The following is a 22356-nucleotide window of genomic DNA, read 5'->3' on the forward strand; positions in this document are numbered from 1 at the left end:
ACAGGTGGTGAGGATGAAAAAGGAGCTGTGAATATTGATGTACCGTTTAGCAAGCAAGGAGGATGGGTGAGAAACATTCGCGCCTTTCTGGAATGCAGTCTCACTGCATTTCTGTTCTGAAAATTCAATGCCCCTCTGAAGCTGAACCAAACCAGCAATTAGTTGTCAAGGCGTAGCTAAAAAGGCAAAATAAAGCCTGTAGATTTAATCAGCATTTCCATGGTAGCTGAAATTATGCTGCTTAATGGCTGGAATGGGTTGCAATGAAAATGAGTAGACTGTATATCCCCAAAAATTGATTCCTGGAAGAGCATTCATAGTTGCTTCAGGAAATAACATTAAAAAATATTAGACCGTGGGTCTCTCAGCTGCCTTGAAGCATGGGCATCAAATCTTAATCTCTTTAGTAGAATGCTAAATTTAGCTATATATTTAACTAGAAAAAATAAAATAAAATAAAATAGAGATGTTCTGTTGGGAATAAACCTGCCAAACAGCCTGGCTTTTTCTGGGTGGAAAAAAAAAATAATCTTGTTTTCATTTTACAGTTGCAGATGACATTGTGCTGCCATCAAGCCAATGTATGTGAAAAAGATAAAAAATTAAATTTGAAAACAATGTGTTCTGCTTTTTTACAAAAAAGGAATTGAAATGTTGATGGGGTGCTCTGCTGAATACTGGAAGTTTAGGCATGATGTTAAAACTGGACTGCTGCCATCCTTCCACATACGACAGATAAACATTGGGTATAGAGCACCTAATAAAAGTTCAGAAGATAAACTGTGAAACAAGAATGTTGTGTCTTGGTTCCTGGCAACCCAAACCTCTAAGCTTGCTCTTGTTTCTGAGAAGTTTAGCCTCTGCCATTCGTCGTGTAAATTATCCCCTCCATTTGAAAATCGTCCACACTCTTTATGAGAGGATAGTTTATCTTATCATCTGGGGCAATGAAATAAATGCAGCTCTGGGCGTTAGATTTTTAGGGAGTAAAGTTTTAATGACCAACTGAATGCTTTTTATGGTTTATGCAGGAATCACTTTCTGCAGCAATGAATGATGCCATAAACTCATGAAGCATAAACAGTATCAGAACAAGACTGCAGTGGATGAAACCATCGTACGAGGTGAGATACTTTTTTCATTAAACTGAAGATGGAAAACACAGTGCATTTTTGACACTTCTCTTCAGGAAACATGAAAATTTTGCAAAGCACAATTTGTTATTCACGATGCTGAGAATCATTTTTAAAGGCCTATGATAGAGAAGGGTCTGTCATTCTGAAAGCTGAACCACAAGGAACAGCCAGTTTGCATTTTGCCATTATTAAAACAAAACAAAAACATTTAAAAAAAGGACAAGAATGATAACAATACTGCAGATATCAGGGTTTTTAGTTAGCGGTCTGCCTTTAACACCTCATTATTTCACTTGGTGTACATATGGCTTTCTCAATACTTTGCCCAAGTATCTTGCACTACTGCGATGCATTCTATATGATTTACCATATGTTTGTAAATATTATGTCAATAACCACTACATCTTGGCTCAAAAAAGGGAGATTTGCAGATAGAAGCTGTCAAATTTCTCTGTAATGGACAACATTATATGTATATGCTCTATACAATTAATTTTAAGTAAACATTATTATTGTGATAGGAATTAAAGTTGTTTGGACCAACACAGTGACATATAGAGGTGTTGAATCATCTAACCACAATTTTAAAAGTCAGTAAATATAGCATGGATAGGAAAATAATTTACTGGTACTAATGCATATTCAGTCGGTTATCCCTTTCATCCCAAGAGAATGTTTTGAGACTTACACAAGTAATATGACAATATCAAAGTAGTAAAAATGGGGGGAAAGGAAAGGAAGGGAAAGGAAAGGAAGGGAAAGGGAAAGGGAAAGGGAAAGGAAAGGTCTAAGGGCTACCATGACAAAATTGCACAAAGTAGTGAGAACATCTCCCCATCGGAGAATTGGTCTTAAAAGAATGCTTGTTGAAAGACCTGGGCTCAAGTGCTGAGGTCTTAGTGAGTTTTAGGAGAAATCTTTCTTATCAAATTTTCAATTTTATGTCCAAAATATCCAATGTATTTTTGTTAGCAGCCTGAAGTTTATGTTTTGCATGTTCCTCACAACTGAAAGGATTGACCAGAAACACAGTGAATCTTGGTATTAAGACTGAAAAACACAAGTCAACCCTATCAGTTTGGTGGTTGCTTCAGCCAGTGTTTAATTAGTTTCAACTAAGAAAGATACCTAAATCTGATACATGTTGTTGGTGATTTGTTATTATCTTTGACTTACTGGTTCAAGTTCTTCCTTCTTTCTGTTTGTCTTTAGAATTCTCTAATCGTGTCGGATTTTTGCTTTCATATCTGTTTAGAGGGCTTCTTTCTCTAGAAGGCTTTTGCTCTTTCAGCCTGCACAACACCACAGCAATTCTCCTCCGTGCAGCACATTATTTTTTCTCACTCTGTGTTCTGTGGCAGCCATTAACTGTGCGTTGAGAGATTTCCCAGAATGGAGGTCCTGAATTACTAATGCACATGTAGACACTCAGAAAATGTGCTCTATGAATCTCAAATAGCATCTAATTTGACATTATGGCCTATTCAGCATGCAGTTAGCCTTGGGTAACAATCACAGTCCACGGTCATGTTGTGATAAGAATTGTACAATTGCTTTGCTGGATTCCAAGCTCTTGTTCCAGCCTAACACTTAAGAATGTACAATTGCTGCGTTGGAAATTTCTCAACAATTATGAATCCTTTTAAAATAAACTAATGTTTGTTAAAGGAACAAGGTCCTTTTTGATTGTATGTGTCTGATCATCATAACATAATTATTTTAACCGCCTTTCTCTAAGACTGAAATGCAAGAAGCATTTAATTGCCTTTCACCAAACATCAGCCCCCATCTTGAGGATCCTTACAATGGGATTCATGCCACAGACCTTTACGGAAACTGGTTTCAACACTCACTGTTAACCAGTGTTAAAAAGATAAATAAATAAATGATAGCCATTTTGAGAGTAATACAAAACAACAGATATTTTAGGTTAAATTACTCAGTGCTGCCTTTTATTTCCTTATGTGTTCTATGGAAACTTTTGCAACGTTTCAGCTGAGATTCTGAAAGAGGGGCACTGGCTTTGCTTCTACTTTTCAATTCCACTTGAATTCTGCAAAATGCATGGATGCCTGCACCGCACAGGCACACCTAGGAAACTGTTTGGATGTGGATTTTGTTGCCTGTACGTACTGAACTCCGTGGGTGATTGTTCCAAATTCATGAAGATTAAAAAAGAAAATGGAAAGCAAAAGGAAAAAAAAATAGAGAATTAGTACATTAATTAGAGTCTCTATAATATAGCATCACTTTTTTTTCCCCTCTCTAATTTAGCAATTACAGGAATCATCACACCCCAAACTGACTCTTCTGAGCATCAGACTTCTCATTGTTTGGAGTGGTTTGACATTAAAATACATTCATTGACTTGCTGCAGAGCTGAGACACCACGCACGATTCCCCATGTATCTTTGTTTAGTGGCTCTGCACAACAGATGGAATTTTATGTCATGCGGCATTAGGCTACTGTTAAATTTTAATTTCAATTAATGGTCTTTATACTCTTTCTTTATGCACACCAGGGATATTTTAGGCATCCATTTCCCTTCTAATTAGCTTTTATTGCTGAATTCATTCTGAATCTCTGGAAGTCATTAGATTCTCAAACATTCACAGATGAATTTACTTACTCTCTAATAAAATTAATTAGTCCCTGACAAGAAATGGCTAAATTTGGTCTACCTTTTTACATATAGGTAAGTATAGAATGTTTCAGATGCATAGAAGCAGTAGAAAATATCTTCTTATTTATTTTTCTTCCTCCAGTATTGACTATCATTGTTATTATTAGCATCACTATCCTTGGGATTGATCCTTTGCCTACTTGGGTTAAAATATAGAAGATATAAAAAAAAAAAAAATATTTCATTAGTCTGTTTGGAAGAGAAAACAAGCAATATAATGCAAGGAAGAAAAGTCAAAACCTACTTTTTTTTTTTTTTTTTTCCCCAGTGATTTAGTAGAAGAAGGGTCAAGCAATTTCAAACTTCTGGGGCAAAAGAATGTGTTGCAGTGCACACTACTGTGACTGATTTTTATATTTTTTAACATCTGGATAGTTGCTTATAAAAGCCCTGTGGTTGCTTTACGGCACAGCAGCATTAAGGTCTAATTTATCATTGTGCTATAAAGATGAAAATTGAAGAATATGCCCTCGGGGAAGAGGTAATGAAAGACTTCTTGTATGGATTACAGAAGAATATTTATGACACCAGCTAAGAATCTGCGACAAGTTTTGTGGTATCTTCCCATTTTAAGTTAAGTATGATTATATGGATCTGGCATGAGATTAATAATTGGTAAGATATCACAATATTTGTAAGATTCAGTTGCACATTGCATATAGTTTATTTTTACTTTTAACACAATTTGACGCTCTTAAAATACAAAAAGCTCTGCTTTTAAAAACTGATTATTAACATGCTAAAGTGCTTCTATTTATGTTTCTTAATAAATGAAAAGGTGTATTTATATTCAAGGTAACAGGTATCTCTGGCATTATTAATTTCATCTGAATCTGGCATTTCCAAGGACCCAGCTACTCAGAGGAAATGCACCTTCCTCACAGATGAGACATTACAGCACGTGCAGCAACAGCCTCTGAGCTTGAGCAAATGGACACACATTGATCTAAATACAAGTTAGAAATGGCAGTACAAAGTAAATTATGTCACTGGACACATATGTATGGAGGTAAAAGCAGTAGTATAATTAACTCCAAGTTTCCTGCTCAGCAGAAGAGGAAGAGCAGAAGTTATGACAAGAGAAGGACCTTTGAATATTGCATACATATTTAACATTTCTCTGGTTTAGCCTTGTGTTAGTAGTTACATCTTTTTCTCCTTTTAATTTGCTTAAAAGTCTTTTTTTTTTCTTTCCTGATTTCTCTTTTTTTTTTTTTTTTAATTAGAGCTAACATAATAGACCTGAGAGCAGAAGAGCCTGACCTCATTCAGCCAGTTGCCCTTAGGCTCTTCCCGCTTGGCTGCTGCCTGCCCCTGCAGTGCTTAAACCCCTTCCTCCTGCAGCAGGACAGGTGGCCGTCAATAAAACCTGGTGTTTGTGTGTGCTCAAGAAGTGAGTCTGGAAAAAATGTATAGATCAAAAACATGTGCCCATTTATCATGTACATTCTAAAGAAATGTTTTACTTAATGTCGTATGAAAAAGACAAACCTTCTGGAGGTGGTTAACTGTTCAAGGATGCTTAGGTACGTTTAGGCAGACCAAATATTTTTCTCCATCAGACCTTACTCCAGCATTCTCTCCAAGAGGCTGAAAACTCTTAACTCTTTACAGACTCAAATATGAAACGGACTGGATGAATGGCCTATCTTGTGCATGTATCTCAGCAGTTACTGATTACTTCAGAAGGAGGGGAGAAAACAGATGTAAGAGGGCACTATGAGGTGGCCAGACCAAGTAACCACGTTCATTATTAACCAATTCAAACCAGCCACCAAAGAAACTACTTAAATGAGTATGAATCAATTTCTCCTGCTATGAATAAATAAATATATGTATATATATTTAAGTCCCTTCAAGATCATTTCTGATCAAAATTCTTTGTATTCTGGAATATTTCCCATACTCCATCTTTTTCAAGCAGAAAAACTTTCATTATATGAGTGAAAAATTCTTTAATCATTATGTGATAAGTGGGGAACCTAAAGCACTTCTCTAATCAAAGTCTTCCATCAATTAGGGGCAAATTCAGCTTAGATAAATAATGAAGAAAAATTGTAAAGGATCTTACAATTCACTTGATCACATATGAAGTATTTTTTCTAATTACTAATACTGTAACTCAGTATAAAACTCAGTTCAGAAGTAACTTTAGATCACTCAAGGAAATTAAATGGCCAAATCTGCTTTTCCTTTCTTGAAAAACCAGTGGAAGAAAAAGGAAGAATAATTTCAAATGGTATTTTCTTAAGTTTCTTCATTATCATTTCCAGGCGGTGCTTTGTCACAAGATTAAAACAAAATTAAATTTATTTATAGAAAATGTTTAAAAATGCATGGTCATGGAGCATGGCACAACCTCATTTTATGTTATTCAGGCTCATAAGACGTGAAATAAAATGATATTTTCCACCAATTCAACCTTCCGAAAAAGGAAATGCTGACTAAAACAAAAGATTCATGCTAAACAGATGATTAGAATAAAAGGAGCATCTGAAATATGGATGCTAATTGAAAAGCTTTCATTTTCTTTTTCCTAAAAAGCTATTATGTGCTTTCATCTAGAGTATTTCTTTTCATAGGTTTGGGTTTTTTTTTGTTTTTGTTTTTGTTTTTTTTTCCATAAATAAGTTTAAACAATGGTTATACAGATTTATTTATGAATTTGTTAGACTAGAATTTTAAATAGCCTTCAGAATTCAAGATGGTCAACAAAGAAATAATAAAAATAAGCCACCTGCTCCCGTTAAAATAGCTAATTTCTCCTCTGCTTTATGTAGCCATTTTTCCTGTAAGCATGTTTCACATGGAAATATTTGAGTTCCAGCCTATTTCCTCTTAGTTTTTCAAAACTCTTTAGTTTCTCACAACCTTCACTTAATCCGTATTCAAGCATAAATTTCCAAGAAGGTTAAAGATTTTTAAGACTATTGAAGTTGTTTTTCCTTTTTCTTCTTTTTTTTTTTTTATTTTCAAAAAGTTGTACATTCAAGCTCTGCATGAAAATGTTGCTTTCAAGCATTGATTGAATTGTTCGCTTACATTTTCGTGCACTTGCCTTTGAAACTCTCAAAGCAGCTTCTGCTGCTAGTGGCCTACAAAGTCACTTCTCCAGAGAAACCGATGAGCTGTGTGTCGCTGGTATCCTTTCATGCCTTTTTTTTTCCTTCTACAGCTTTTGTTAGGGATTGTTTTATTGTGTCAGTGACTAACAGGCCTCCTTGGATTGTGATCTTTTATTGCCTATTCCTGCCAGCTGCAAAAATACTGGCTTCCTTTTTTAATCATAAAATGAATTGTTGCAGAAATAGGGAATGCTACAGTTTCACAGCCATACAATACAATACAAAATACAGCCATACAATAGCTTGGATTGGAAGGGACCCCAAGGAACATCACCAAGATCCAAACCTGCTGCCATAGGCAGGGCCACCAATCTCAGTTCTGGTACTGACCAGGCTGCCCAGGGCTCCATCCAACCTGGTCTTGAACACTCCACAACCTCTCTGGACAGCCTGTTCCAGCACCTCACCATGCTCTCTGTGAAGAACTTCCCCCTGATAACCAATCTAAAACTTCCCTCCTTGAGCTTAAAACCATTGCCACCTGTCCTATCGCTGAGTAAAAAGTTGACTCACTTCCTTTTGAAAACTGGAAGGCTGCAATGAGGTCTCTTTGCAGTCTACTCTTCTCCAGGCTGAACAAACACAGCTCCTCCAGCCTGTCTTTGTAGGGGAGATGCTCCAGGCCTTCGATGTATTCGTGGCTCTCCTCTGGATGCTTTCCAACAGCTCCATATCTTTCCTGTATTGAGGACCCCAGTACCTGGACACGGTGCTCCAGGTGGGTCCACAGGAGGGCAGTGTAGAAAGGGAAAATCACCTCCCTGTCCCTGCTGGCCACCCCTCTTCTCTTGGAACCCAGGATACTGTTGGCCTTCCAAGCTGCAAGAGGACACTGCTGGCTCATGGTCTGTTTTTCATCCACCAGGACCCCCCACTCCTTCTCAGAAGGGTTACTCTCAAGGAGTTCTTCTCCCAGTCTTTATACATATCTGGGATTACTCTGACACAAGTGCAAAACCTTGCAGTTTGCTATGCTGAGCCTCATCAGATTCATATAGACCCACTTTTTGAGCTTGTCATGGTCCCCCTGCTTGGCATCCCCTCCCTCTAACATGTCGATTGTATCACTCCACTTGGTGTCACTGGCGAACTTGCTGAGGGTGCACTCGAGCCCATCACTGATGTTGATGAAGATGTTGAGAAGCACCAGTCCCAAGGCAGACCCCTGGGGTTTAGCAGCTAACATACACTTTAGAAGTTCAGAACAGTATGAGAAGAGAAACCACTTGCATTCACTAGTAGCTCATCTTCATGTAAGAGAAAATATAATTATTTGCACAAACTAAACTGGACAATATTGACAGGCTAACACTATCTCTTCTCCAGACATTTGGTGGATCTTATATTTCTCTGCCATTCTTCAACACTTCTCAAGTTTTCATCCCCAAACAATTTATTTTGTCTTAAATCAGTACTTTATGAATCAAATTGAATTTGTTATGCATTTATATTTGAATCCAGCAGGTACTCAGCTGTTTGTGTTAAATGCTCATATATGTCCATGTGCTGATTTCTAATTGCTGTGCAAGCACTGTGTCCAAATGTGGAGCCCGCAGTACAAAAAAGACAGGGAGCTGTTGGAGAGGGTCTAGAGGAGGTCCACATCAGGGACTGGAACACCTCCCCTATGAGGACAGGCTGAGGGAGCTGGGTTTGTTCAGCCTGGAGAAAAGAAGGCTGCGGAGTGACCTCATTGCAGTCTTTAGCATAGTCATAGCATTACACGTGGAGGTTGGTGGCCCTGCCTGTGGCAGGGGGGTTGGAGATTCATGATCCTTGAGGGCCCTTCCAACCCTGGCACTCTGTGATTCTGTGATTCTATTAATTCACTAGCTTCTGTCATTTCTCTAAAATATTTGTATTGTATCATAAAATAAAAAAAAAAAAAAACATACTGGAATTGCTAGTAATTTACAGATATGTTATCAGGACATTTTGCTGCTGCTGGTTCCCCCCGGGACCAGAACTTTCCTAGTGTTCTGGATGTGTATCGAGACTGATGGTGCTATGACAACTAGAAATAGCACACCATGCTCTGGTTTTAGCTTTTGTTCATTTTTCTCCTGTATTCTTAATCAAGGGTTTATGTAGTATCTAGGAGAAGGAAAACATATTACCAGAATTGGGATTCTCACCCTTTAGTTTCTCTGACTGTTGAAAAGAAGATGGATAGACAGCATCTCCCTTTGAAAGTCTGCTTTGAGTAGGAGATGGATAGATAGAATCTCCATTTGAAAGCCTATACTTTAAGTCACGCACAAAGGACACAGAGCTTAGTTTTGGTGAGTCCAGAACAGTAAAAATTAAGAAAAACTGTTAGCATTCCCCTCTGTAAGTTAGGGCTCTTACAGAGATGCACTCAAGAGAGAGCAGGAAAACTTCAGTGACATTTTTTCTTGCTGGTTGTATGTAGTATGAACAATCACTAACTAAAAATGTTTTGTAACACTAGTCAAAGATGAGAAAAAAAGTTCAAAGCTTGGGCCCCTGTAAGAAGATTTTGGATTTTCGTTCTTTCATTCTTGCACTATTTGGTATCTTCTGTTTGAGGAGATTAGAATAAAATCACATACAAGAAACCACAACACTAGGAATCTGAAAATGTTTAGTCGGAACATGTAACTATGTATAACACTCAATCACACCTGTAGCTTCTGCTCTGTATAGTTCTCCACGCACTGATTAGTAATAAATACATCATTTCCAAAAAATAGTTACAAAGAAATAGATTTTTTAGCATATTTAACAGATAAATAATAACAGCATCATAATCATATCTGATGCTTTTTTTTTTTCTTTCTGATTGATGAACATTTTCATACAGCCTGACTTCAACTGGTAGTTTCAAGAAGTTCACACCACTACAGTGGCTTTTTTGCTGTGCAGTATCTGCATCAATGTATTCTTTTTTCACTGATATCTGTGTATGAAATGCAAAGTTGTTGACCTGAAACTGATGTGGAGTGGGAAGTTTCTTTAACACAATTATTTCCTTTCCATATTGCAAACTAATAAACGAGTTTTGCTCATTCTTCTTAATAGTGAAATCGAACATACCTTATCTCCATGCCTGGACAGTGGTAACCATTATCTGACAGTTCAGACTCTGCTACTCAGTGGTGAAAATACCAAGCTGTGTATTAGTATACAATTATACAGTAAAATTTGTCTGTAGTAATTGCTAAGGGAGGTAACTAATTATCTTCCTAACCTGGTCATCTAATTAAGTAAGCAGAACTGGGATCATATTCACTTCTTAAGAGAGCTTGCTGTTGGTAATTGCAGGAGGATAGAAGAGATTTGACAGTAATTGTTTAAGGGAAAAAAAAAATTACTACTGCGTTGAGAAAGGGAAAATAAAAGATCATCACAAATAAATTGTAAAATTTAATTTACAAATGTACAATTTCTGTTTCATTGCTACCTCAAAAGATGCACCGATATATAAATATATATATATAATATATAATATTAATCTCAGTGCTGGGGACAGTACTGATCAGAGGTGAGAAGGAGAGACCTCCCTGGGGAAGGCATCCTGTGAGAAGGAAACATTTCCCCTTGTCTTCCATCTTGCTCAGACATGCCCCTTCGGGCACCATTACATATCATATATTCTTATATGTGTTTTACACATACATTCTCATTACGTATTCTTAGTCTATTTGAGGTACTGTAAGCACTTTGGTCATGTTACCTGCAGTTTTTGTTTCCGTGTTCCAAAAAGAAAGATATTTTTTGACAGCATCAGGCCCCCATCACTGTTATTTCTCAACATGATTCAGTTGGTCTGAACATGATATAATGAACCTGATTGTGTATTCACTGTTCCCAGATAAGATTCAAGAGCAGCTCAGACAGAAATTGCGCCTGTTTAACTGGGAGATGAGTCAGGTCTGCTGTTGAAATGACAAAGGACAATAACTTGGCAAAATGAAAAAAGCTAAAGAGTGACAGCTATTGTTTTTTAAACCAGTTCCCCCTAGAAAACTGTTTGTCAATCATCTGCTGTAAAAATATTTACAAATGCTTCTAGCAAAAACTGTGGGTCTCCTTACAACAGAAGAAAAAAATGGAATTCTTCTGTGGTCAGTACAGCAGCTCTGAAAATAGCATCTAAATACAGAAATAAATCTGAAATGCAAAAGCAAAAAAACCCAAGCAATTATTTAAACAAGAGTACCTGATGCCTAATATACTAATGTAAACAATAACTCCATTAGCATAGTTTGTGGTTCCTTGATACTCGACCATACTTATCAACTAAGAGCTGAGTCTTCTTTCCGCATGAATTAACCTTCATTTTTCTCTCTCTAGGTTTTTGAATGGCAAACAGTGAAACAATGGCTGAGATTAAAATGTTAGCCTGAAGTCAGATACCTGATACAATGATAAATCTTTAATTTGCTTTTAAATTGCTTAAATAATGTTACATTCAAGTTTTTCTGCATGGATGAGCATTAGCTCATGCAGAAAAGAAATGTTGCCATGTTTAATTCAATACTTTAAAAAATTTAGTTATTAAAATATTCTAATGAACACTTCCTTTGGTACTTTATGTCTTGCTTAGTAAGAAGACATATCAACAGGCCATAATAATGAGATTAAACAAAGCTGTAAAAATTTGCCACAATGAAGTATTTGCTTTCATTACAATAGCTTTTAACACAGGAAAGTATGACAAAAAAGAGTTACATCATTCAGGAGCAGGTTAATACATTCTTGTTCTCTGGAGCAGATCACTGTTGGGTAGGTAACCACAAATGCAGAGGGCTCTTTAATTGTAGAAGGTTAACTCTCTAAACTGTCACTAATTTTACACTTAAGCTAACAGATGCTCTTATTAGAATAATAAAATGTTGATCCTTGATGAGAAAAGTGATGATCAAATGCCTTATGAATCAATTTTGATTCATGATTTTAAAAAAGTATTTTTTCATTTTGAAATTGCAGAGAATTTACAAATTCCTAACCTGCTTCAAAAATACGTGGACTTGAACAACTGTCAAATGAGTATTTCTATAAAATAACGCGAATCAACTTTAAATGATATTTACTAAGGAGAAAACAGAAATGCTCACTCATTGTGTGTATAAAAATCCTTTCAGTATGGGCTTAGAATTTTAGTGGTTTAGCTTCACTTCTATTAAATTGTTCACGTTAAACAGCCACGTTCTCTAAAATATTGTGCAATTACTAAAAATGAATCCTTCCCTACAAATCAGGGAACATTTTTATTTCCTCTTGTATAATTTAGCTTCATAAATCTTCATTTCCTTTATAATAGATAGCACTCCACCTTTCTGCTTATGCCTTATATGTTCGAAGGCAGTCTAGTAACACTCTACATTGAATTGTTGGGGTTTTTTAAAGGGAATAAGCTATTCTGAATGGTTTGGGTAATAAGGAGGAAAAGATTTTTTGAGAAAATTCAAGAACTTTCTTCCTCGCTTCAAATAAAAATACATGATTTAAATCACAGAAATATCCCTGCTGTTCTGCTAGTCCTGATAAAATATCCCAGCTCTCTTATGTCAGCTCTTAACTGAGATGTAGGAATCTTCAACCAAAACCATTTTTTTTTTTTTCAATCTCATAAATTATAAAGAGAAAGCTGTATCAGGTCCGGGTCCCAGATTTAGATTTGTTCCACACACATTTTTAGCTTGCAAGTATATGACATAACATCCCGCAGTCCTAGAAAATTACCTCTTGAACAGAGTACTCAAGGTCATGGAAAGCAGTGGGTCATTTCCTTTCTGGCCAGAGCTATTTGAGCATCATGTGTTAGAGCAGTCTTCCTTTTGGCATTGGCCAGCATTTTGCAGCCACTGTTCTTACTTCACTTTAGTGCTTGTTTTGCTCATGGCACAAGAAGCAATCTAAGAGGGGACAAAGTTTCATTAGGACCTTCAGCTTACAGGTTTCTCAACTATTTGCAGTTGCTGTGAGCCTGTTGGCTCATGCTGATGCCGTCAGATAAGACCCTCTACTGTTGGCCATCCAGTTCGAAGGCATATTCAGTGACAGATTTGCACAGATAAACAACAATATCAAAGAAAATCCTAAGCCATTTAAATCTTCTGTAGCTAATCACTCATGTCCGGCTTTATGCAGACATTCAGGATATGTGTGGGGAAACACAGAAGTTAATGCACCAAGTAAATCCTCATCTCAAGGCCTAGGGGCAGGAAGTTAAGTTAAAGCAAATATAACCCTGCACATTGCAAGATGCCATTTGTATGTCTGAAATGCACAATGCAATCTCAGATCAGACACAAGAAGAAAAGCTCCCAAAAATGAGCTGCGCAATATAGAAAATGCTATGAGCCCAATACTCTGTTAGGGATCTGCTGAAGAAATAAAAGGGGAACAAAATATTTTGCTTAAGATACCTTTAGTAAAAACCTCTTTTGAAATCCTACTGATTTATAATGCAAAAATTTAGGACAGCACTGGAAATTGCTGAGGACCTTTAGTGTTTTTGTTATTTTTAAGCGAGGGGCTGCTCGTATCGTTCAGCTTCTAGCAAAACATTTAATTAAGACTAAAAACTGTCCAAAGATGGTTTTTACTTGAGTTTACTTTTCTAACCTACCATCAGCAACTCAGAAAGTTTCAGCTATTGTTAACTTGTCTTCTTTTATAAAAGTAATACATTAAACTCTAAGGATAAATATAGGTGACGTTAAAAGCTCACAAAATTAAGTAATTTTTTGGAAAGATTGACATGAACTTACTTTGCCATTGTGGTACAGCTAAGAGTCACAATGAAATATACTAGAGTTGTCCAGAATCCTAAATACTCAGTGCAGTGTTTTTTCATTCTCAATTTGCCCTATATGTGGTCATAAAGCTCACCATTAAACAGCAACAAGGAAGTCTGCTTCAGGACAAGCGCTAAATAAGATGATAATTATTTATCTTCTTCCTACATTAAACAGAAAGCATGAAATCTACCTATATTATACTTAATCAAGCCAAAGGTTCATATTCATATAGAAATATGTGCGTGCATATCCCTGCAAATGGAGCTTCTCCTTATTATCAAGTGGGCTTTTTTGTTTTTTTCCTAGATGTGGTATAAAGAGGGAAAATATTACAAAGTAATGCAAGGAAATAGGAGTAAAGTACTAATTTTTTTTAACTAACAGCTAGTGCCCACTGATTCTGTGACTGGACAAAGAATTAAAAAATAGATAGTTTACTAGCAACTTGCTGAAATGCAGCAATTTAACAGAGAAAAAGAACAGCCAAGGTACAAAATGAAATGGTGTTTTGTAAAGAACCTCTAGAGGATTTGGCAGACTTTGGGAAACAATAGCTAAATTTAATATATTAATGCATTAACATTAAAAAAAACCTGCTTACTGACCTGAGATATTGCAGAAAATTAACTAGCAGAAACAAAATCATCTTGTTGTGTTGCTTGCATAATTAACCAAGCTTGGCTGAAGTCTTGTAAGTCATAAATAAAATAAAAGGATGCGTTGGATACGTAGCCTGGTTTCCTGTATGACCTGTCCATGTAATTTGCAGGTTCATTTTGTATGTAGACACAGTCACCCCAGGACCCTGCATATATTTCACAGCCATAAAAAGCGTTCCTGGCTGTAATTTGCATATAACTTGCACTGAAAATTTGTGGTTCTGTGTGAGAAAGGCTGGGAGTTCTGGGTGAAGAAGGCAGTAAAAGGAAAGAGTTGATTGATGCTATTTAACATCATAAGAGTAATTTCTTTGGAGTAATAGAAGGTAGTCTTGAAAGTACCCTCTGCCCTGTCTGATTTTAATAGCATCCTGAGCATTTATATGAGCATATGTGTATGTATCTACCTAAAAGTTAGTCTAACATTAATAACAAAATTGCCTATTTGAATATTGTGAATGGATGCTACAAGTGTATATTCATCACCCCCCATTAGGTCATTTTTGCTCAAAAGTATGGATGGAGCAGTATATAGGAAGAACATCTTCACCTTCCCTTTCCAGCATGTGATCTTTCCACTCCAGTGCAAATCAGACGAACATGGAAGGTTCAGGCAGGGTCTTGCATTGGAGTGCTGAGAGCATCTGATGTGAAGGCATCAGACGGAGAAGCCTCTGACAGCAGCTATGATTTGTTTTTGGCAGGTAGGAATCTCTTTATTCTTTGAAGGGTAGAAATATGTCACCATATAAAAAGGAACCATATTGTTTAAGTATGGAAAAAAAATCCTTCTGCATCTTTGTGTATACTTAAACTGTCACTTCTGAAGCGAATTCTCTTCCACAGTATGGTTAACAACTTGTCACCTCTTCAATTTCATCCTCTGCCCTTTCATCATGTCTTGCAGCCAAACGCAGCATTCTCAGTAGCACAGCTGTTCAGGGAAAGCCCTAAAGCTCCCAGAAATGGAGAAGACATATTAAAACTCTGAGAAATGTATTCTGGCAAATCTGTTCTTCAGACTCGCTCATTTTGGCATCCCCTACTTCCTTCCCTAAAAAACTTTCTTCTGCTCCTCTCTGTCTTTCATAGCATCCCTCATTACTGGCAGCGTCTCATTGTGCTCAGCAGCAGTTATGCTACTGGTATCAAGATGACACATTCCTTGGAGATGGATGTTCATTGTAGTTCAGATTCATCTGCATTTCTTACCTAGGGACCCGAGTCTTTCCATAGCTTGCTGGAAAACAAAGCTCTTCTGAAGATCTCTTTTTTTTAACCACTTTCACTTGCTGTCTTGTAATACCAGTGATTTTTGTTACTCTCAGTTATCTTTCAATATAATGCAGTGGATCCTTGAAAATTTTCTTTTTTAAATCCAATGTCAAGAAGGTGCATGCCAACAACTTACCAACCAAATAATACTCTGTGTCTGAACATTACGCTTGCTTGTCTGGCACGATCACCATGTTCCTGCTACTTTCAAAACTTGCAGTTTGATTGGGTATCAGCAGTCTGACTTCACCCATTTTGAGGTATGCATTTCTTGCAGAAGTGCATATCCATTTAAGTTCTTTCTTATTTTGAAAACTGCATTCAAAGTCACAGACTTGAAAACTCCTCTCTAGTCTAGCTTTTCTTCTTTTTCTAATTATTCTTCATATAAAACCGTAAGAGGAAGATAACTGGTGTGAGAGAATCAGAGTGTTCTCCTCTCCTGATCTGTGACTTTGAAACTAGGGACAAGACACTAATCCCTGCAGTCAATAGAAAGTGAAAGATCCCTCCTTTTGGCTTTTAATACAGTAACACAGAATAATCTAAAATGTCAGTATACGCTTATCCATCTTTCCATGCCTACAGAAGATCAGGACCACTTGGATTACAGCAAGTGCGAGCTTGATTTAGGATAGTGTTTTAAGCATACAGTGATAAGCAGTGTAAGTAGGAAGCTATTTCCCCCAGTGCACCAACACAATACATTTGCACAGAATATAAAATGTATTTCAGAACAATTCCCCATTTCCTTTTTTACCTAAAATAAGCATCCTGTCACCAGGATTAACTCCAAGCTTATACTATTGAACTTCCTGAAATAGCCATAATGAGTAAAATGCAATTAAACTACTTTTGGGTCAGCTTCTTCAGGTCAGGAAGAACCAAAGATATTTCATTTTAACTTCTCAAGTTTGTTGTTATAAACATAGTTCTCAGAAAACAAAAGTAGCATCTTGCTTTGACCAACAGTACAATGTGTTTATTTTAATCTCTTGTGAATATTCTGAGCTGGTCTATCAATCTGTAAGACATCTTTATCTCTGAGATATCTAACTCCATAAGATTGATTCACATTTTGCAATTGCTCTGCTACCACAAGAAAGGCTGGTGCCAAAAAGAGAAATTTTCTAATCGATTGCCCAGTGACTGCCTATCTGTGATTTCTGTTCATTTTACTTGAAGACAACATAATTAAATCTTTTATAACTAACATCCACAAATTAGATATCTGAATCTAAACTATGTTAAAGTTATCCTTTTGAATTTTATTTGTGTACAAGTTGTTAGCTTTTTTTTCCTGCATGAGACATATTAGTCTTCAAAGTGCTGTAATTTAGGATACAAGCAATGTGCAGCACATCAGTTTGTTCTAAAGTAAAAACAGGAAGCAATGATATGTTGGTGAGAAATCAATTTCTCAAGAACAGTTATAAGGTCCTGTATGCCAATAACTGTGAAATAATACCTATATGAAAATACTTTTAAAAATCCGTAGAAGACGGGGTAAAAAGGACAATTAAAATAACTCATAACAAGTGACTGACATGAAGAAAAGTACTCTTCAGCCTTCTGATGAAGGGTAGAATACAGTCATGGTGGGCACTGGGCACATCCCTTTGGGAGATATTCTGGTTATAAAGTGATAAAACTTCTCAAAGTAATGACTAGGTGAGGAAAATAAGTGCATCAGTGCATTAATCAACATTTTCCATTTCTAGTCTAAAATCCTTCTTCATACACAACTTCCAGATAGCAGTGACAGTGAGAATCTTCAAGATATCTTTCCAAGATGGAAAAAAAAAAAAGTTACATTAAGTATGTAGGAGATTTATGGGCCATAGCCATCTTCAGGATCAGGACCCTGCTTGTATGGAAATTAAGAAATGGCACAGATCCAGAGAGGCATTTTGTTTCGGTTCTCACTTTCTATTACAAAATTAACGGTCAATAGAAGGAAATGGATCTCAAGTTAATTATTTCTCCATGCCTTTGAAAACAGGATTCTTCTGAAAGATAAATTGAAAAGCCATACTTGAAGCATTTATTTCTTAGACTGTCTTAAAAATCAGCTCACTCTTTCCCAAGATAACTTTTTCCACCACACAGCAGTCAAGGCAAAACTAAAGTTAGTAAGAGCAACTTGGTACATCCACTGGCTACCATCCAGAACAAACCTAGATGCTTCTGTAATCAAACAACATGGAAACTCCTCAAACCAATTGTTTTTTCTTTGTTTGCTTGTTTGTTGATTTCTTTTCCAATTATTTCCCCTCTTTGACAAAAGAAGTTCCTGGAAAAAGAATAAGAAGGCAGAGCTCTGCAAAGGAGATGGAGGAGAAAGCACAGTATAATCAGAGAGATTGTTTTGAAAAGATGGAAAAGAGGCAAACTAGGGGAACTGGAAGCTGTGCATTTCTTACGTTGCTGTTCAGAATAATGCCAGCTTCTTAGGTGTTAAAATTTTGCTGTTATATATGTGACATAAGTATACAGAAAGACAGGCAGACTTAGTTCATACCATCCACAAGTACATTAAGTACTTGAACACTGCATAGTTACTAAATCTTTGCAGCTTTAAACACATTAAACAGTAACCAGACTATCTGTTGCTCTTCAAGTCCTTCCTTTGAACTCCTCCCTTGCCAATTAGAGTGGGCAAGAGTGAACCTGAGTAAGCTAAAGCAAAGCAAGAGAATTCTAACATTAGAACAAAAAAAAGCAGTTTCTTCAGAGCACAGGTAAAAATTATAGCCAGACGAAATGCAGATGGAAGCTGGCCACCCTACACATCCCATTGTACTTCAATGAGAATTTCCTACAGTCAGGGCCAATTCTAGAGACTTGTCCTTGATTTTTCAAAGAGCCAACAGAGAAGAAAATTAATCCTAATTCAATTCAACAGGTGCAAATAGTCTTTTGCTGAAGGCATACGCAAAATTTCAGAAGTACAAACCCTCCAGTAATATGAACACCTAACAGTGAAAGCGTAAAAATATTAAAAAATAATAGTTCCTAAGAAAGATAGAAACTGTATGACATTCCTTTACTTATTTCAAGGCTACCAAAAAGGAAAAAAAAAAAATTGATCTGGAGGCATTTTCTTCTCAATTTCCATTGCTTTTAACACCCACTTCACACAAAATGCTGAGGAGATTCAGGAACACAGAAAACTCATTGTTTATTCTCAGTCTCTTTAAGTTCCATTGGGGATTTCAAGTTTTGCAACCAAAATCAGACATTATTTAGTGAAATATTACACATAATCACTCAACAACATGAGTCATGCATACTCTTCAAGGATCCAAAATAAGTTACTTAATAGAAAGGCTAAAATGACAGCAGGGCTGTTCAGAACATGCCTCCAAAAGCTGAACTGCTTTGGCAGCTTACACAGGTAGGTGCTGTTCTTCAACAGCAACTTCTATAATCATGAGGCAAAGTCAAGCAGGGAAAATTGTTAAACTAAGCCAAGTTACAAATAGTTGATATTTACTTGAACCTCATTCTCATATCAAACTTTTTTTAAAAAAATGTATTAATTTGCCTGCTTTTCCAATACATTTTCACTTACAATATTATATTTAATGAAAGTCTTGGTATTGATTTCCCTAATTCATTTTATTACTTATGTTCCAACATATTCTCACTGAAAGGGTTTTGATGCACACTATAGTCACACATATCTGCTGATATTTTTCTTTTCCTCTTTAGGTGAATGAGTCGTGCTCTATCAAGATTTCCACCAGCATTTACTTCATTTTAATTCTTTTTCTTTCTCTTGCACTCTCACTAGTTTAAATCTTCCGTTTCTCAACGATCACAGGAGTCCCTGCCTTTAAATCCTACTTATATTTTCATAGTTTCTATAATTTATCTTCCATTTTAAAAATCCAAAGTATTGAAATTATTTTAATGGTGGTATTTAATTTGATATAGATAACATAGGCTTGAAAAATGGTAGGGTGTCTAAATTTAAGTTATGAATCTTTCAGAAATTGTGAACCAATTAATTCGAGAATGACTTCCCTTTGCAGGTAACACCACTAAAATTTCTTACTACTTTTGAAAGTACTGTTAGAGCAGGAGATGTTATCTGACATCTATTTAGTCCCTATATTTCATCATTTTAAAAATAAACATTTGAGTATTTAGTTATCATTTCCCAAGTGTGAAGTAATGCGTATTTAAAAATCTTCTGCATTACTCCCTACTCTGGCTTGTCTCCCTCTGTATATGTTATTAGGTATGCAACTACAGGAAAACAGGTGCCAATGCCAGAAAAGGAATGGTGCTCCATACCACCTTTTGTATAATCAAGTTCCCCCTGCAGGCCAGCTGGCAAAGGTACTGTTTCCATTACTAACATTACAGACAAATTTGTGGCTTCATTGGGGATTGTGGTGGGAAGAGGAGATAATCAAGGGTAACAGCTTTGTGTTAATGCCTCGTGTTTGTTGCTCTGATTAGTAACTCTGTATGGTAAAGCTATCATTATTATCAAATTAGTTGAACATCACATTTTTGTGCGGTGTATATTGCTTTTACCATTTTTATTTTGTTTTCTCCTTGACAGTTTTACTAGTTTTTTTTAAGTTGAACGTGATTCTTAAAGGCGTAAGCATGACTTTTTACCAGAATTTGCCATATCACGAAGTTCTTTCTGGCAGCTTACTCTTCAGACTCCCTTCTTTTTAGCCTAGATTCTGTCTCCTGTTTAATATTTTCAAATACATAAGGTCATGGGAAAACAGGACTTGACAATGATTTTCCAATCTCTGTTCAGCCAGCTCAGTCATCCTTATTTCATTTTTAGCCTATTGCAGCCCTAACATCTCAAATGAAAGCAAAAGCTCCCCAGTAGCACAGTTCACCCAGTTGCAAATAAATGGGGAGCAAGACTGACAAACATATCAAATAACTGAGTATCAAAAAGGTCAATACAATCTGATCTACAGTACTGCCATGCTGTGTGGAATGTGGGAGGCATTTTAATCCTCATTTTTCATTCTGCAATGACAATGCTTGTAATGAATAGGAAATGACATATTACGAATTCATTCTTGTGATGATAATTGTAATGAGACTAGTGAATGGTATAACAAATCTAATCCATCTTCATGACACTTTAAAAACTGCTAACTGAATGCAGTCCTTGGGTATTTCTCACACACTTTACAGAAGAAAACTAATTACACTCAGGAGAAAAAACAAAAATATTGCATTTCCAAGATACATTGAACCTATATTTATTGGAAAGTAGTGTGATCTGTGTAAGTCCTATGCAAGAAAGCTTCCTTTAATTACACAGAAACTTCTATTTCCCTTTTATTTCAACATAGGATGTAGTAATTTTGGGAAAAGAGCTATAAAGGTCATTAACTCTAAATCATACATTAACAGGGCATAAAGAAAGGAATTGGAAAAAGTCAAGTTATTCTAATAATAATCAGATGTTCTTTGTATAATAGGACACAGTGACGTATTGTATCTAATAACCCTAAGTGTTTAAAAACTGTTTGCTGAAAAACAAAACAAAAAAAAAGAAAAAACAAAAAAGCAAAAAGCAAGTCATACTGGCCTGCACCAGTTTCACATTCTTTTTCTTCTGAGTTTTGGGGGGGGGGGGGGGGGGGGAAGTGATCACATAGACTTAAAAACTTATTCTGTAAATCCAAAAACAGCCATTTTCCGTGTGCTATTACCATCCCCACTGGTTCACTTGAATCAGGCATCTATTATAACCACAGGTATCTTTCTTACTGAATTTTGTATTTCCACAAAAAAGATTCATTAATTCCCCCTCCCAAAAAATCCCAAAAAATAGCATCCAACCATCTTGTTTCAGTATTCAGTTCTCCCCGAGTACCCTCCCTTTACCTCACCTTAGTACTCTCCCTCACCTCACCTTCAGTACTACTTTCTTTTTTAATTCTATTGCTTTCTTACTTGCTGGGTAATTGAATAAAGTCTGGTATATAATGCTGCTCCAAACCCAGGCTTGAAATCATATATAGGAGGGCTCATTTAATGGATCATTGCTTGCTAGGTTTATATAGTATTGCTTGGCTTGCAAACCGGTTCACTATGTGTCTTGTTACCACTGATGTTCTTGTAACAGTGCTACTGCATCAAATGAAATTTATGTTTCTGCTTCAGATTTACTTTGGGAATCATTTATTTTGTTTTCAAGAGTAATTTATATTCTAACAGGACCCGTTCCAGCAAATACAGAATCTGTAATTTTCACAGATGAAGCTTCAATACAAGTGTCCTAGTAAGCAGCTACAATTTACCTTCATTCATAGAAATAAAATCACTTGATACGTTGATTGTATTGAATTAGTCACCTATATAAGTCGTGGGTGTTGACTATTGAATTTTTTATGATTTTTTTTTTTAACAGAAAATGTATTTAAAAAGCAGCCCACTAGTGTAATTCTGATCATTGTAAAGTGCTAAATAGATAAAGAGAACTAAAAGAGTATTTGGAAAAAGAGAATCTATTTTTGACTAATGAGCTTTGAATCCCTTGCCTAGCTAATCCATGTTTCCATTCCATGGCAGTATGCTAAAAATGGAGAGGAGAGGTGGCCTTGTATTAAGAAGTTTTTCTTTTTTATTTAGAAAATGATCATGCTCTGCCAAAATTCACCCAGGTCAAAGCAAAGAGCTAATGAAACCAGATTCACCTGTTTTCTTTCATA

The sequence above is a fragment of the Lagopus muta genome, chromosome 11, assembly GCF_023343835.1.
Source record: "Lagopus muta isolate bLagMut1 chromosome 11, bLagMut1 primary, whole genome shotgun sequence".
In the NCBI taxonomy this organism is placed as follows: domain Eukaryota; kingdom Metazoa; phylum Chordata; class Aves; order Galliformes; family Phasianidae; genus Lagopus; species Lagopus muta.